General features: G+C 42.6%; 1 long non-coding RNA gene across 2 annotated transcripts in view; it reads left to right on the forward strand.

The window, feature by feature from the left end:
- Positions 1-3,401: 3,401 nt before the first annotated feature.
- Positions 3,402-17,209, forward strand: part of LOC308476139 — a 55,557-nt gene continuing 41,749 nt past the window's right edge. The window contains exons 1-2 of one of the 2 annotated variants that reach the window (XR_013985767.1): positions 3,402-4,111; positions 4,274-4,342. This is a non-coding gene — a long non-coding RNA (uncharacterized lncRNA). Of the gene's footprint in view, positions 4,343-17,209 lie in introns of both variants that reach the window. The other variant, XR_013985766.1, reaches the window with a different exon arrangement.

Here is a 17,209-nt window from a genome sequence, read left to right on the forward strand (position 1 = left end):
GCAAGAAGATCAAACCTCTCTATTCTTAAGGAAATCAGCCCTGAGTGCTCACTGGAAGGACAGATCGTGAAGCTGAGGCTCCAATACTTTGGCCACCTCATGAGAAGAGAAGACTCCCTGGAAAAGACCCTGATGTTGGGAAAGATTGAGGGCACAAGGAGAAGGGGATGATGACAGAGGATGAGATGGTTGGACAGTGTTCTCGAAGCTACCAGCATGAGTTTGACCAAACTGCGGGAGGCAGTGGAAGACAGGAGTGCCTGGCGTGCTCTGGTCCATGGGGTCATGAAGAGTTGGACACGACTAACCAACAACAACAACAGCATAATAAAGCCCATCTAGTTCAGCTGAGTGGGAAGGGTGAAAATTTTGTACCCTCCCTCAGTTGTCTCCATGTCCATCATGTGTCCCAACATCTTAGACAGTGCTGCCAAAATATTATAAATGATACAGTAATATGCATTCTGATTTAAAATGTTAACTTTCCTGCCTATGGCTTTTAAAAAAGGCTTTATTCAGTTTTACAGAAGTAAACACTGAAATTCTGCTAATATGTCAATAGACATTTAGAAATTAAAAATACAATCCCATGCCACCACTGCACTGAGGAAGAACTTGTGTCTGGCGATGGCATTGACACTACAACAGTGCAATCCTATATCCAGGTCTACTCAGAAGTAAGGCTGTGTGCACCTTACAGCTTACTCCAGCTCCAGTGTTCTCCCACTGCTGGTGTTTGATATTGCTACAGCACGAGTATATCAGTATCTTGTACAGGCATAGGCAAACTCGGCCCTCCAGAAGTTTTGGGACTACAATTCCCATCACCCCTGACCACTGGTCCTGTTAGCCAGGGATGATGGGAGTTGTAGTCCCAAAACATCTGGAGGGCCGAGTTTGCCTATGCCTGATCTTTTAGTTTCTTATGAAACACTCTTGTCTGATGCACTTCCCCTCAAACTAGGTCGCAACTGATTTGAAAACATAAACTGTGGTTAAGGTGAGGCGTTGCACACGCCTACACGACAGCTCCATTGAATAGGAGTTTTTTTGGCGGGGACATTGCAGGTGGGGGAAAACAAATCAGTAATATTGCATACAGTATATCAATGTAAAACTCTGGACTTCAAATGCAAGGGGTGAATTATCTCACTGCTTTTAAAGCCACTAACGTACACAGGCCCTAAGTGTGTAGAAAGTTTCAGTTACAACTGTCTCTTCATTATAGTGAGTCCATCAGTGGGTTGCATAATGAATAACTCCCTTAGGTTGTTCATTTGTATTATTTAAATGATTCTTATGTTGCTTTTCAGAACCACCGTCCTTTCAAAGCAGTTCACAATACAAGATTAAAATAATATAAAATAAAATCTACTGGGATCTCCAAGTTTCTAATTCTTACAATTTTTGAAAAACAAGCCCTGACCAGAGATGGGTTTAGGGGAGTGCAACTGGTTTGGTCACGCTGGGAGCGCAGAGCCTTGGGGGCGATGCAGGGGATGCCACAACTATGATTTAGAATGGAGTGTGAGAGGTGGGGGGGCAATTTTTGGCATCACGCAGGATGCCACTAATTTTTGAGACCCCAAGGTCCACCACTACCCTGACCAAATCCCCAGTTGCCAATGTGCGGCTTCCTAGCAATTTCAATATAGGCATTTGAAATGGCCTATATATGTTCCATGTAAAGTCCATGCCTGAATATGGTGAGGAGACAGGTGAAGCTCAACCTTAGTAAATCTATTTACAATCTCCAAAACTGCTTCTCAGAGGAAATTAAACTGAACAGAAACTGCTCTTAAACATTTTATAATATTCCCATTGCTGACTATGTGCATAGAGATCACTCCAGGGTATGGAACTTCTTTGACACAGTTACAGGAATTATATGTGCATGTTTGTTGAATTGTCCTAGAATAGATTCCGTGAAATGTTAGAATATTCCACAGTTCAATATTACATATATTTGTTCAGAATGAGCCAAGCTGCTATATTAATGCACAGTATTAGTATTCAAGTTCACTGTTGTCGTAAGAAAACAATCCATAACCTAGCAACAGAGCTGTTCAATCTCTTACACTCATCTCTGGTTTCCTGTAATCTTTCAAGATGGAACCACTTTCCCCTTTCTTTCCTCTCAGGCATCATCAGAGATAGTTACAGCTTGAGACAGAACATTTTCTCCTAGTGATGTTCAACCGGTGACACAATACGTGAAAAGTGCAATGTATTTATAGATTGCCTGGCTGTTCTGCCATTTATTTATACCTTTTGGCCACAATGGTGAAGCACATTTAAGCCCACGAAATCTATTGCTTCATTTAAAACCATACATGCATAGAAGCAGATTTCTGCATGTGGGTCTCTAGCTAGATGAAATTCCTGAGGCATATCTGTAAGAAAAACACCTGGGCCTAATTTGAATAGTAGAGTGCTTGGTATCTGGTGGGTGGGGCCTGTGTGTTTCGCTCCAGAATCAGCCCCTCACTTCAATGTGTGTTCCATTAAGAATGTCAGTTAAGAGGGACCAACTGCCTCTTCTTGCCTCTTGCCTCAGATTTGCCTCATGTTGCCGTATTTCGTTTCTCTCATTATGTTATTTTGTTACAGTATTATTAAAGCTTACTTTACATATATGTGAGCCACTTATTTTTCTCAAAGGAAAATAAACTCTGCTGAAGAATGGTGGAATATCCTAAACTTGGGTGAGGGGATATTCCCAGTTTGCCTGAGGATTGATTTTGTTAATCATTCCCCCACCTCCACAACAAGATCAGTCTACTGTTGCCCTCCAACTTCCCCTCAGCCTCAGCCAGAAAAATCAATGGTCAGGGATGATGGGAGTTGGAGTCCAATAATATCTGGAAGGCCACAGGTTCTCTATCCCTGGCCTACACCAAACTAAACATCCAAAGTCCAGCTGATGCAATCTGATTAGATTTTTATAAAAACCATAAAATCTTTCTTATTAAAAAGCTGGGACAGCATTTCATTGCTCTTTGGAGCCTAAAGTAATCCCTGATGATTTAAGACTACTGGAGATTGCATGCATTTCTCCTTGGGGAAAAAAAGTATTAAATCGGATTAACTTCTGTTTTCTCTAAACATCACCCTTGTAGTTTTTTGTGTGTGTTTTTTTGTAACAATAGCAGTTTATCAGAGAAACAGAGGCAAACCAAAAATGTTGATCCACAGTCTTTTGCCTAACAGGCTTGTTTGCCATGGGGCATTCCTTTTACGCAAATATAATACATTAGGGAGAACATGGAGCCAGCAGGCCAAAATGGATGTTGTATAAAAATGCTATTTCTATTATTAGATACATATTCTTATTTTTTATTTCACATAATTTATATACTTCTTGATTGTAAATAGAATCGATGGTAAAGAGATTGCTGTTAGAAGAGATGCATATGATACATAGATGCATATGATCTTACTATCTTTGCTGCCCCTGCAGCAGCTATTCTTTCCTATTAATGATCAACTACTGAGGTACAAAAAATATGTGCAGGTACAGAAAATCCCTACTTACTACTCCCTGTGCTGGTTTGAGGATTGAACTATCACATTTTCCACACATCTATTATGCAGCAGCTCACCTCAAATTAACCTTTCCAAGAGGTTTTTGGCATGATGGATGGAGCAAATGTTCCAGCATGCGATACGCTTGTGTCTTACTTACAGTTGCCACATCCAGTTCGTCTGGGAAGTGGACCAGTGTGATATCCATAACGCATGAAAGTATTCACAAAAATCCTCTCCAAACACCAAATGAATAAGTCTAGTTATAAAGTGGCTTCACCGTGCAACACGTTGTTGTTGTTGTTTTGTTGTTGTTGTTTTGTTGTTGTTGTTCTTTTAAAGAGTGCTATAACTCAACCTGTATGCTCTGCTGGTGGATCTATACCATACTACTATTGCTGCTACTGAGTAGGGGCAGCCCTACTATTGGGCAAAGCGAGACAGCTGCCTCAGGCGGCAGACGCTGAAGAATTGGGAGTGACTGTGAGAAGTTGAAGAATAGAGCTCTGTGCCACACAGCTTGCCCTGAACCTCTTAAGCCGGCCTGCAGTGAAGGACACTGTCTCATCACCAGTATTGAAATGAGGTTCAACAGCCTGTCTGGATCAGCTTCTGTCCATGGAAGGGCATGGATATAGAACAGCATAGATGAGTTCAGTAGCCACCCAAGATTTGTTTACATGAACAATCATTTTTAGTTAATAAGTGCTTAACTGACTCAAGCCTCTGATTTGTTTACACATTCAAGAGATGATCAAGATGCTGAAGTGAGATGAAAAGAGAAACAAAGGAAAAACCTGGCAAACTTGGGTCCTGGGTAAGTGACCACAATGTACACAATTAGCAGGATTGTTATCTCTGGTATGCAGAAGTGAGCAGAATTTCCCCTCAAGATACACAATGACCTTTGAATGATCTGAGTTTCTGGGGAAGTAAGTAGGACCTGCTCTACTCCTTATCATCTAGACTGGGTCCTTGATTCAAGACGGTAATCTTTTATATTCAAACCCTTTTGTTTGTCAACCATTCTTTCGGTTTTTACAGTTGTATTGTATTGAATTGCCTTAAAGCAATTCACTGAAGCCCAACATTTTAATGAACTGAGAGTCAAAGGATTTGAGGCATTATGAAAGAGCAGCAAATGGTTAGATTTTTTGTTTGTTTGTTTGTTTGTTTTTAAAGATTATTTCTGACAAGGAGAAGGAAAGCTACTTGTGCAATTTTCTGCCTCAGGAACAGGTACCAAAATCACTTGGTTTGCCTTTGGTTAATTTCCACTTTGCCTCAGGCAGCAGAATGTTTTGGGCCTACCCTAATCAGGAATTAAAATGGTGTGAGATGTAACAGTACACCACATTTACCTAAAGCAGTGTTTTTATTTCCAAATGAATCCTCTCAACCATTAACACATTATGCTGCTGTAGTTTCCCCAGTTAATTTCCAAGCATGCTTCAGTTTCATAATATATCAAGAAAAGCAAATGGAGGGCAAGTGGATGACTGAAACACTGCTTGGAGTAGATCCTGCTACTTGCTGTAGGAACTCCTTACAAGCCCTGTCTAAGTGGGCTGTACACTTTAAACAGAATGAGATGGGAATTGGGTGGCAAAATCGAGAGATGGTACTGTAATATTTCAGAGAGCAGGTGGAGGAATCACATTGTTCAAAACTTCTTCCTTTAAGAAGAAAACTAGCACAGCAGGGAATGGCCTAGGCTGCATTCTTCATCCTTATCATGCTAGGTTTTTACTTGCAGTGAGTGAATAGTTGCTGTTGGTTGCTTTTTTCTTTTTTCTTTTTAAGGTAAGGGGACCTTACAAAATGGTTCTCTCAGTTGAAGTGGTGCAATCTGCTATATTACCTGATTCCACTTCATATAAGCCAGGCTTTAAGGCAGGGATGGACAACCAATGGACCTGAAGATGTTGTTGAACTACAACTCCCATGAGCCTCAGCTAGCAAAGTCTGATGGTGGGAGATGTATTAGAGCAATCTTTGGAGCCTGCAGGTTCTCTTTAGTTCTTTCTCTGTGCTGGATGTAATTCTGTAATGAAAGTGCATTCAATAGCCAATTTCCTGCTAGCTGATAAGTACACTGAATATGTGGGGTGTTGGTGCCAGGCAACATCTCCTCTTGCTTGTTGCTACTGCCTTCACCACAATTCGAGCACTCAGACGGCCATTTTGCTGGTTTAGAGAACAAGGTTTATGTATAGTTTATGGGCTTCTAAACAGGCATTGTGTCAGCAAAGTGACATTACACACAACTTTCCAGGTATGCTGAATGCACACATACCAAGTCTGGAGAATATTCAGAGATTTCATCATATATAAACAGCTGAAAAGGCCATGCTGGCAATACACATGGGGCTTTCTTGCACAAATGAACTTAATTGCACTTCTCTTACCCCTGCTCCCCTAGGACATACAGACCAAATTATTTTTTTCATCAGGGAATTACAAAAATTTACAGCAGAACCAGTGCTGAACAATGCCCGATGACTCTTTATTTCCTGCTCTACAAACTGATGATGCATCTCTCTCTTGAATCCTGGAATGTGATGGCAAACAGGGAGGGGAAGCAGAGGGAGCAGCATAAGATCTCTTTGCTTTTGCATCCTTGCAGGGCCTCCACATTCCCATGGAGATGCTTGAGCCTCTTTTCAATTTTCAGCTTTTTTTCTGAGGCAGACTCTGGACTACCTTCATGCAGCACAGGGATGGTGCCAGACTTTGAGAGTGTAGGGCAACTGCCAAGGCCTATACCCCAGTAAGAGACTGACTACTAATTTCTAAAGCCTCCTAGACCCCCTCGTACTACTACTTGTTGTTGCTGCCGGTTCAGCTGCCCTTGCTGAGCAAGTGAGTTGGGAGAGGACTTGGGAGAAGAAACAGTAAGCACCACATGCCTTGCCTTCTTCATCTGGAAGATGGTGCATATTAAGAAGAGTTTGGATTTGATATCCCGCTTTATCACTACCTGAAGGAGTCTCAAAGCAGCTAACATTCTCCTTTCCCTTCCTCCCCCACAACAAACACTCTGTGAGGTGAGTGGGGCTGAGAGACTTCAGAGAAGTGTGACTGGCCCAAGGTCACCCAGCAGCTGCATGTGGAGGAGCGGAGACGAGAGCCCGGTTCCCCAGATTACGAGTCCACTGCTCTTAACCACTACACCACACTGGCACCACATTAAGCAGAGAGGACAGGCAAGGGAATAGGAGCAGCAAGCAGGGCTGGCGCCAGACTTCTGTGGGTCCTTGGTAAGGTGCGGCTGATAGGTCCTCACCCAGCACCAGCCTGAATTCCTGCATGGTGCTGCTGTGTGATGTCACCACCAATTCCTCCAGTCATTCTGCTTACCCTGGGACATGTTTGCTGGGGAGGCAGCTGCTATGTTCTGTTGCTGCTGGCACTTCTGAATTAAAGTCAAGTCAGTGTTTGGCTCTGATTTGCAGTGGCTGTCCACCATGTAGATTACCCAACTCAACATTGATGGTATCATAGAATTATAGAGTTGGAAGGGACCCTGCAATGCAGGAATATACAGCTGTCCCATACAGGGATTGAACCTGCAACCTTGGCATTATCAGCATCATCCTCTAACCAACTGACCTCATTTAGGATAATCTAATGATGGGTGGCTGCCATGAATCAGAGCCAAAGGGAAGCTTGTATCCCATGCTGCTGCCTGTCTGGGCTGGAAAGTAAAATAAGGGGTGAGGCTGGATGCAGCAAGCAGCAGTAGTGCTGCTCAGAGCCCTAGCAGGGGCACCCAGCACTGAACATTGGTCCTTAATGATCAGAAGGTTTGGGTTGTTAATGGCTCCTTCTAAACCCCCAGCCCTTGGCAAGTGCCCAACTGTGCTAACCTCTGATGCTGGACCAAGTGGTAACAGCAGCGAGGAAGTATGTGTAATCAGGCAAGAGGGACCACTGAGAGCTTCTTGTCTACAGAGCCAACACTGATGAAGAATTTCAATTTAACAATTTAAAAACACAAACACACTTCTCATAGTCCAATATACCTTCTTATTCCCGTGATTTTCAGCTGGTAAGTCTCTGACACACATACACAAAATTTTAGTATTGGTCTCCAGATGTATAACATATGTGTCATGCTATCAAATTTCTTTTACTCCAGTTCATGAGATCATCCCATTCCTCCTACATAACTTCCAAATCTGTCTCTGTATTAACAATGCCGGCAAACTTGGTGTTATCTGCAAATTTCATCAACTGACTTCTACTTCCTTTCCCCTGGTCATTCATGGAAAAACAACAAGTACAACCCTGCTTGAAACAGACCCAAGGCCTAATCCCTGAGCACCTTCAGTGGTTATTTTCCCCTAACTTCATAGTTTGCTTTTTTACACCAATACATTTTATCTATTTAACAAAGCATCATGTTTAGTCATTGACTTTCTCATCTCACTCGCCTTATGCAGAACTTCACAGATGCTCTGTGTGCATAGGGCTTTCTATGATGAACACTTTCCATTTAATTCAGTTGAGGCTTCTTTCACACAACCTGTATATTGAGCATTTGTCCTGAATCGTTTGCACAAAATATGGTGTATTTTCCTGTCCTGGGGTTATTTGTTGTTTGTAATCAGGGGTTTTGCCCAAGAGCACCAAATCCACTTTTAATTGAATCACATCCACAAATAGTAACAATCTGTAAGTGGCCTGAAGTTGTAACTCAGTTCTTAGTTATGTCCAAAAGGATGTCTGCGTGGAGCTGCTTGCCTCTGTTTTTAATGGGAAAACTCCTGTTCACAGGATCTCTGTGGCAAAACCAGAATGTTCATCCTTGAAAAGCAACAGCATCATCAGTCACGCCAGTAATAATTTCCTATGTAGCAATCAAGGACATTCAAGTACTTTGGATTAAATAAAATTAATGCAAATAGGTTATTTAATTAATGCAGGTTAATGCAAATAGAATAGGTCTACTGAAACCTCTGTTTCCAGGAAAAAAATCAAATTAAGCAAAAGGTTAATGCTATGAAAGAACACTTTCACAGCTTTGGTTGAAGCAAATGTGCTAATCAGAGAGAGTTGTGTTTCAAGGTCTAAGGGAACTTATTTATAAACTTGATTTTGTTTTTAAAAGCCAAATGTTAATGTACCCAGTGTATTTGGAAGAATTACCGTACATTTATCTAGCCATGGAGGAAGCTAGTTAGATAACCTGTAGTTATTCATAGTGTCTGTACAGGCACATACGTGGTCTGCACAGCGACAACAGTTGCCATTTAATGTGAGTAACTGACCTTGGGGTCCATCGCTTTGTTACTAGAGCAACAGAGCTGATGCTTCTTTGCTGTGGCTGAATCTCATGTCGCTCTAAACAGAATGACTGAAATCCCAGGGCACTACAGAGAACACAATCTCCCAATTCAGACCCTTCAGGCAAAATGCATGTACTGTACACAGAAATAATTCTAGGAGCAGGGTGTAGGCAAGGTCTATGACTTGTAACTACAGGTTGGTGACTTGTCTATTTGCAGTCTTTATATGACTGAAACACTCCCCCCCCCACTCCCAATTACATGGTCTGAAGAGAAGAATTGAGAAACAATGGTAGTCTGTGCCTGAATTGTGCAGAATTGTAAATTTCAGAACTTCAAATTCCTTTACTTTTCCCGTGAAGCTGCAGTCCTGTGCACACCTTTCTGGATTAAGCCACACTGAATAGTGTGGGACTTATTTCTGAGTAAATATGCCCTAGGATTGCACTGCAACTTTGTAGTGTAAAGGAAATATTTAAATCTCCCAAGCAGTCTGATCCTAGGGTTTGGTGATAGAGTTCTTGGAGTTGTTGTGGTTGTTATTATTATTATTAATTTATTATTTATACCCCGCCCAGCCACTCTGGGCGGCTTCCAACAAAATACTAAAATACAGTAATCCATCAAACATTAAAAGCTTTCCTAACCAGGGCTGCCTTCAGATGTCTTCTAAAAGTCTGGTAGTTGTTCTCTTTGACATCTGGTGGGAGGACGTTCCACAGGGTGGGCACCACCACCGAGAAGGCCCTCTGCCTGGTTCTCTGTAGCTTGACTTCTTGCAGTGAGGGAACCGCCAGAAGGCCCTCGGCGCTGGACCTGCTCTGAAGTGACGCTGTGATAATTGTGGTAATAGATGCACAACACAGCAAGGCTGTAAAGTGTGCAGCATTCCTCCAAACTATTTATGTGTCATTCGTGGTTTTGTATGAGCCCACTGGAGCTACAGAAGCCAGCTTCAATTGATGGTTGGTACTCCAGCACAAATATAGCCCTGGTAGACAATGATTTAAAAGAAGCATATATTTTTAATATAGACAAATGTTGAAAGCAACAACTCCCAGAGCACCAGTCCTGTGGGTTAGTGGAGACCCACTGCATCTCTATGTGTGTGTCATTTTGTAAATTGCCAGACTGCAAAATAAACTATTTCAGGCACAGATGAAAATTCCAGTGCTAACTCCTTGTGGTTGCTATTGAAAATCTTGAAGGGTCTCCCCCTGGGTCAAGATGCACACAGATGAGTATAACCAGGCCTTGTGCTCTGCACTGAAGCCCTTAAGCCTTTAAAAAGTTTGTGTAACCCTGAGCAGAATGCAGACAAGTCAGACACACACCTGGAGTTTGGTGATTTGGGACAGGAAGACTGACAATACCAATGCAGTGATATAAAACAGAACTCAAGACGGTTCAGCTGGAGACACAGCTTGGCAGGGAACCAAACTGTCTGCAAAACCAATAGCTTTTAAATGTAATTAACATCACAAAATGTTTAAGATCTGGAGAGCTCCCAGAGCACACTGCTTTAAAGGCCTACAAACTTTCTGACAGCAAATGCAAACTAGATATGGGGAAATGAATATCTCCTTGGCCATGATCCTATAAACATGTATATGCATATGCTTAACATTAAGTACCCAGCACAATTCCTTTTGGGATCAGCTCACATGCAAGAAATTAAAGAAATATACAAGTATTTGGAAGATGATAGCTTTGATACAGAATTTCCTTTTGTTTTCGTTTGATCACAAGACAGGATCCAGAATCAGGAATGACAAAGCAGCGTCAGCCTGTTAGTTAAAAGCCTAGAAGCTGCCAGTTCGTTTCATCAAAAGATGCAGATTTCAGAGATGGAGTACAAAGGAAATAGGTCTTAGGCTTTAGATGTCTTTAAAGTTTACTACAATGTCATCAAAATGTGGCACACCACAGGGCTGTATATTCAAAATATTTTTTATTGTTATTTCTAACCAGCCCCTATGAGAGAAACTGGTGCAACTGCTGGAAAATACATTGATCATGTTTTAGATAGCGGAATGCCACTCTTGTTCCCTAAGCACCAGTGTCCATTGTGGGTAGTAGAAACGCTTGGTCTTCACTTGGTGCCTGCCACTTTAAGAGCTCTGAGCCAACCTCTGTTCCTGTCCACCCAAACTCATACCCTACTCACTTTAGGGCAAATATTTTGACTCGTTATAGGAGGGGAATGAAGGGGCTAGCAGAGCAATGGTATGTGAGTCACAGCAACTGCAATGTTCATTGGTGCCCCAATGATTTTTAAAGGACAGGACCAGGATGAGCCCCCAAACAAATGTTGGAAAACAGCAATACAGCTTTCCTCCAAAGCGAATCAGTTAAAGAGCTCTGCTGTGGGGGAAATGGGCCTTTCTGGGGAGAGCTAGATGAATACTTACAGACAATGGGAAACTCTCAGAGCCTCAAAAAAAAACCCCCCAAAAGAATTTAAAATTAGTTCATAAAATGTTCTGCATCTGTCTAGCTTGTCATCGGCACCATCTAATAAGTGCTCGTGATGATGCTTCTACGATCACATCACACACCACACTTATCACATTTGTCACTCTAGCTAAGGGGGAAATTACACATTTCCAACATAAACATTTTGTAATTTTGAGTGTTGCAAATGTTTTCTTGCAACTGGAGTGCTTTGTGGAGAAAAATGCATTTGAATCCCTCATCGTTAAAAGCAGTAATATGGAACAGGCGAGCATCCCAGGGCTGTTGGTCCAGGCGAATCTGTGCCGGCACAACGGCAAGAAAAGCTAGACAACAGAGAATGGCAATCATTGCCACCATCTGCTCAGTCTGGAACAAACCTCGCACATAGTACCCCCACCCTGCCCTGAAAGGTTCTTCTTTTCAGTTGCTACCATTATCAAGGAGGCAGCAGTGAGAGGGTAACTTTGGAGATTCAGCAGCATTTCCCCATCATATAATAGAATCAATTATCCTTTTTTAGGCTGCAAAAGGACCACCAGTACACAAAGGAGAAAAACTATCCACTGAGCTATTTCTTAAAAAACAAAAAACGCTGAAAGACGTTTTTGAAAGACGTTAAAAATAAACTGTCATCCTGAACTGCCGAGACAGAATAATGCTTTGCAAATGTTTGTATTTGGCTCAAGATACTTGTTTGTTAAATTTCAAGTCAGATGAGATTTGAAGCAGCTGGAAGATCCAAGCCTGTGGTGGGACTGGCCCTTCTCAAATCAAAGCTTTCAGCACCTCTGAGGCCTCCTGGGGCCCACAGAACTACTTGCTGCTAGATCAAAGGGAGAGACACAGGCCTGCAACCAGGGCTGGAGAGCACAATATCCCTGTAGACTTGGCAGCTGTTCCGTTATGGGAGAGGTTGACCTGAATCTTCCTATCCTTTACCACCAGCCGAAGCTTTTCCTCTGATTCCAAAGGAAACTGTGCAGCAGAAATGATTTAAACAGCCCCTTTTGTCATGACAGTGACAGGAAACTGGGGACATCCCTCATTGAACAATTCTACACTAGAAGTCCCTTGGGGTGGGGTGGGGTGGGGTGACTTTCCTCTTCTTCTTCTTCTTCTTCTTCTTCTTCTTCTTCTTCTTCTTCTTCTTCAGCAGCTGTACTTCATGTTTATAATTTCTGTGACTGGTGCTTGGGTGGGGGAGAATAGAGCCACAGTTATTCTAGGCCGCAACTAATAACAGACTATAGGTTCTGCTTTCTATTTCCATTTCTTCACCCTATGATTCTGTAGCATGGGAGATCTGTCCCATGGAAGCAGTCAAAGAATTTGAAATAGTACTTCATAGGCCAATTGTGTGCAGACTATTTGTCTACTTGCCACTTGGAAAGCGTCTAACACCATAATGAAGAACACATTACGTATGGAATCAAAAGACAGGAACTACAAATCTTGAGATACATCTGTGCATTTGGGAGAGGGGTTCTTTTAGGGGCTGGATGCACATCTCTGCCGATCATCCACCATACGCGAAGCTTTGGGCCAGGGTGATCCCCTGTCTTCATAACTCCTCAGAGTAGTGTTAGAAATGCTAGTTAGTTTATTAGGCTCAGGGCTTGCTGATGATCAGTTAATGTTTCATCAAAGGGAATTAAGGGCAGGAGATATTCTCGTGATCACTGGAAAACTAGCTTTCGGAATGTAATCCATGTACTGGTAAAATCCCTCTATGATGCATTCTGCGTGGGGCCACCTCTGTTCAGGAATTAAAGTTGGTACAAAATACAGCAGCTAGAACATTGACGAGGATCAGGTACAGGGAATATATATTTGTCAGTCTTAACTGCAATTTATCCTGGTCTATTTCTGAGTACGATACTGTGTTCAGGTTCTAAGCTTTAAAGCTCCAAATACAGTATACTGGGACCTGTAGGGGTTGCCTTTTTGCATATAAGAAGTGCGGGATGAAAATAAGATCCATGACACATGTGTGGATATTTTTTTAAAAAATCAGCTGGACGCCTGGATTCAAAATGTGGGACTTTGCACACTCTCCGGCAGGTGACAGCCCCCAGCAATGTTTAAACCAGTCTTAGAGTTAAGCAGCAGTACAGCATGGAAAGTACAGCATGGAAAGTACAGTACAGCATATGTTTCCTGTACAGCATATGTACATCATATGTTTCCTGCTTGGCAGAGGGTTGGACTCGATGGCCCTTGTGGTCTCTTCCAACTCTATGATTCTATGAAAGGTTGTTAAATCCCTTTTGATATCCCTTTTAGTTTGCTTACAACTCTTGCCCATTTCTCTATGCTTCTGGCAATGAGCAGACCACACCTTGCTAAGTTTAAAATGATTTACTTACAAAATTGAAAGGTCTGATTCATGTGTTATTCCATGCAGCAGCAAGGAGAACACAGAATACTCTTGGGTTACAAAATACAGAAAGTTATCTTCAAGTATGCAGTCTGAACTCAGGCACGTCCTTTCTGGTCAATTACATGGTGTGAAGTGAATGAAGAAACAAAAGAAAAGCAGCTTCACTTCTTCCCTCATCAGAAGTGAGGGTGTGTGATCTAACTGAGTCTAGCATTACAATTCTGTGGTCTTAACCCCTTCATGCATTAACAAGCACTCATGCATAGTTATGTTTCACTGCAATTTCCTCACAAGAAGAGCTCTGCTAGATCAGGCCAAAGGTGGATCTATTCCAACATCCTGTTCTCATAGCAGCCAACTAGATGTCACTGAAAAACCCACAACAGACCATGAATGCAGTAATATGAGCACACCTGGGTATGTGAATATCTTTCTCAAAGACATTTCTCTGGGTCCCACTGCTGACACATCAAGGTACAGACCAGGGAAGATTCTGGAGCAGATCATTAAGCAAACAGTCTGTGAGGACCTAGAAAGGAATGCTGTGATCACCAATAGTCAGCATGGATTTCTGAAAAATAAGTCATGTCAGACTAACCTGATCTCGTTTTTTGACAGAATTACAAGCCTGGTAGATGAAGGGAACGCAGTGGATGTAGCCTACCTTGATTTCAGCAAGGCATTTGACAAGGTGCCCCATGATATTCTTGTAAAGAAGCTGGTAAAATGCGGTCTTGACTATGCTACCACGCAGTGGATTTGTAACTGGCTGACTGACCGAACCCAAAGGGTGCTCATCAATGGTTCCTCTTCATCCTGGAGAAGAGTGACTAGTGGGGTGCCACAGGGTTCTGTCTTGGGCCCAGTCTTATTCAACATCTTTATCAACGACTTGGATGATGGACTCAAGGGCATCCTGATCAAATTTGCAGATGACACCAGACTGGGAGGGGTGGCTAACACCCCAGAGGACAGGATCACACTTCAAAACGACCTTGACAGATTAGAGAACTGGGCAAAAACAAACAAGATGAATTTTAACGGGGGGGAATTTAAAGTATTGCACTTGGGCAAAAAAAATGAGAGGCACAAATACAAGATGGGTGACACCTGGCCTGAGAGCAGTACATGTGAAAAGGATCTAGGAGTCTTGGTTGACCACAAACTTGACATGAGCCAACAGTGTGCGCGGCAGCTAAAAAAGCCAATGCAATTCTGGGCTGCATCAATAGGAGTATAGCATCTAGATCAAGGGAAGTAATAGTGCCACTGTATTCTGCTCTGGTCAGACCTCACCTGGAGTACTGTGTCCAGTTCTGGGCACCACAGTTCAAGAAGGACACTGACAAACTGGAACGTGTCCAGAGGAGGGCAACCAAAATGGTCAAAGGCCTGGAAACGATGCCTTATGAGGAACAGCTAAGGGAGCTGGGCATGTTTAGCCTGGAGAAGAGGAGGTTAAGGGGTGATATGATAGCCATGTTCAAATATATAAAAGGATGTCACATAGAGGAGGGAGAAAGGTTGTTTTCTGCTGCTTCAGAGAAGCGGACACGGAGCAATGGATCCAAACTACAAGAAAGAAGATTCCACCTAAACATTAGGAAGAACTTCCTGACAGTAAGAGCTGTTCGACAGTGGAATTTGCTGCCAAGGAGTGTGGTGGAGTCTCCTTCTTTGGAGGTCTTTAAGCAGAGGCTTGACAACCATATGTCAGGAGTGCTCTGATGGTGTTTCCTGCTTGGCAGGGGGTTGGACTCGATGGCCCTTGTGGTCTCTTCCAACTCTATGATTCTATGATTCTATTCTATGATTCTATGATTCTAGGTAAGATGGACAATAATCTGGGCACTGATGAGGCACTGTCGCTGGAGCGGCTGCAGTCAAAAGTTGTGTAGTCAAAAGCTTGTGCAACTTGTGAGCTAGCCCACCAGACACCCAGCTCGCCAGTGACTCCATACACTTTGTTTTCACTGCCTACTTAGACTGCAAAATTGGGGGGTTGCCAAGCCTCAGCTGCCCCCCCAAAGCACAGCTAATAAGTTTGATGGGACACAAGTTGCACATGCCTGTATGAAGCCCTTAATAAAGTCTGCCTGTGCTGTTCTTCCAAGCATCCCAGCTACCCTAAGAAGTCCCCAGCCAGATAAATCTTTTCTGGGACTCCTCTGGCTATTGAAATTGTAGTAATCTGCTTTCTCCTGCTAGCAGACTCTCTCCTGGGGGTGGGGAGGCCACAGAGCAAATACATTACGTCATACATGCATTTTTCCCATTTTCTCTTGCAATTTAAGCTGGCATTTTGCTCGCTCTAATTCAAATGCTCATCTAAGGATGTCATTTGCAGAAAGGATTTGCTCTTTGCTTAGCTGGCATTAAGCCAATGTGGATTTCATATTAAGATTCAGATGTGACACTTGGGTAGAGCCTGCCACAGCAATGAAGTGAAGCCTTTTGATGTCACCCGCAAATCTGTATAAAGGATTTGACACCTTGTTCTGCAACTCTGTAAAGGAAATTTCCATCAGGGCACCACAAAGATATACGCTCAGCAAGAAATCATGAAAAAAACAACAACAAGAGGAGAGGCCGGTGGTGGTGGGGAGGACACCCAAGATTCCTACATAAAATATTTGCCATTTTAACATAAAACTGAGATGAAAGCTTATTAGAATCTGCACCTTCCACTGAAATGCAGTCTGTGAAAAGAATAGTCTTACACCAGCAAAAATTGGTTGAATAAGAATCTCTCTGCCTCGTTGCCTCTACAGCTGGCAATGGGAAGGTAGGTGCTATCCTTGAAGAGTTATTGTCCCCTTTGTTTTTCCCCCCGGCAGAGTACTATTAGAAGCACTGAGAGGCAGCCATGTCTGAGACGTCATTTGCTAAGCATGCAAAAAATGAGAAGAAAGAAGTTTGTTTGTTTAAAGCATTTTTATTATGCTTTTCTGCTGGAAAGGCTTACAAATCGATTTTTAAAATGAGACAATCCCTGCATTTAGATTTACAGCCTGAAAGACACAACACAAAAGGAAAAAGGGATGGGGAGGGTAAAGGGGGAAAACAAACTCCGGTACCAGTTCTTAAAAGTTACAGTTCTGATAACAACTGGTAGCATGGAAACAGTTCAGGATATCGGACAGGATGGTTACTGCTCCGTGCCAGATGTGGGAGAAATAGAGCCGAAGGCAGCTGGTCTCTTAAAAGAGCTGATAGAGCAGCCTTGCTTCCATTCTCTTCCTCTACTGCAGCCTGATGGAATGGCTGCTGCTAGGTTACAGTTGAGGCAGGCAAGGCAGTTGGTCTGTCAGCAGAGTTGATGTTGAGAGTTAACCATGACAGTCTGTTATGCTATCTCTCCCATGTCATCAATGATATGATGTGCAGAGTGTTTTCTAATGGACACTTAGGCATTCACACTGCAAACTCATTTATCATATTCATAAAGTCAGTCACAGTTCCAGATTCTATTTGAAAAATTGATCTCTGAAGCTTTGATTAATTTCCTTACTGGTAGCACATGCTGGCAGAGCGCTGATGGGAGTTGTAGTCCAAC

The sequence above is a fragment of the Podarcis pityusensis genome, assembly GCF_964106645.2.
Source record: "Podarcis pityusensis genome assembly, chromosome: 4".
In the NCBI taxonomy this organism is placed as follows: Eukaryota; Metazoa; Chordata; class Lepidosauria; order Squamata; family Lacertidae; genus Podarcis; species Podarcis pityusensis.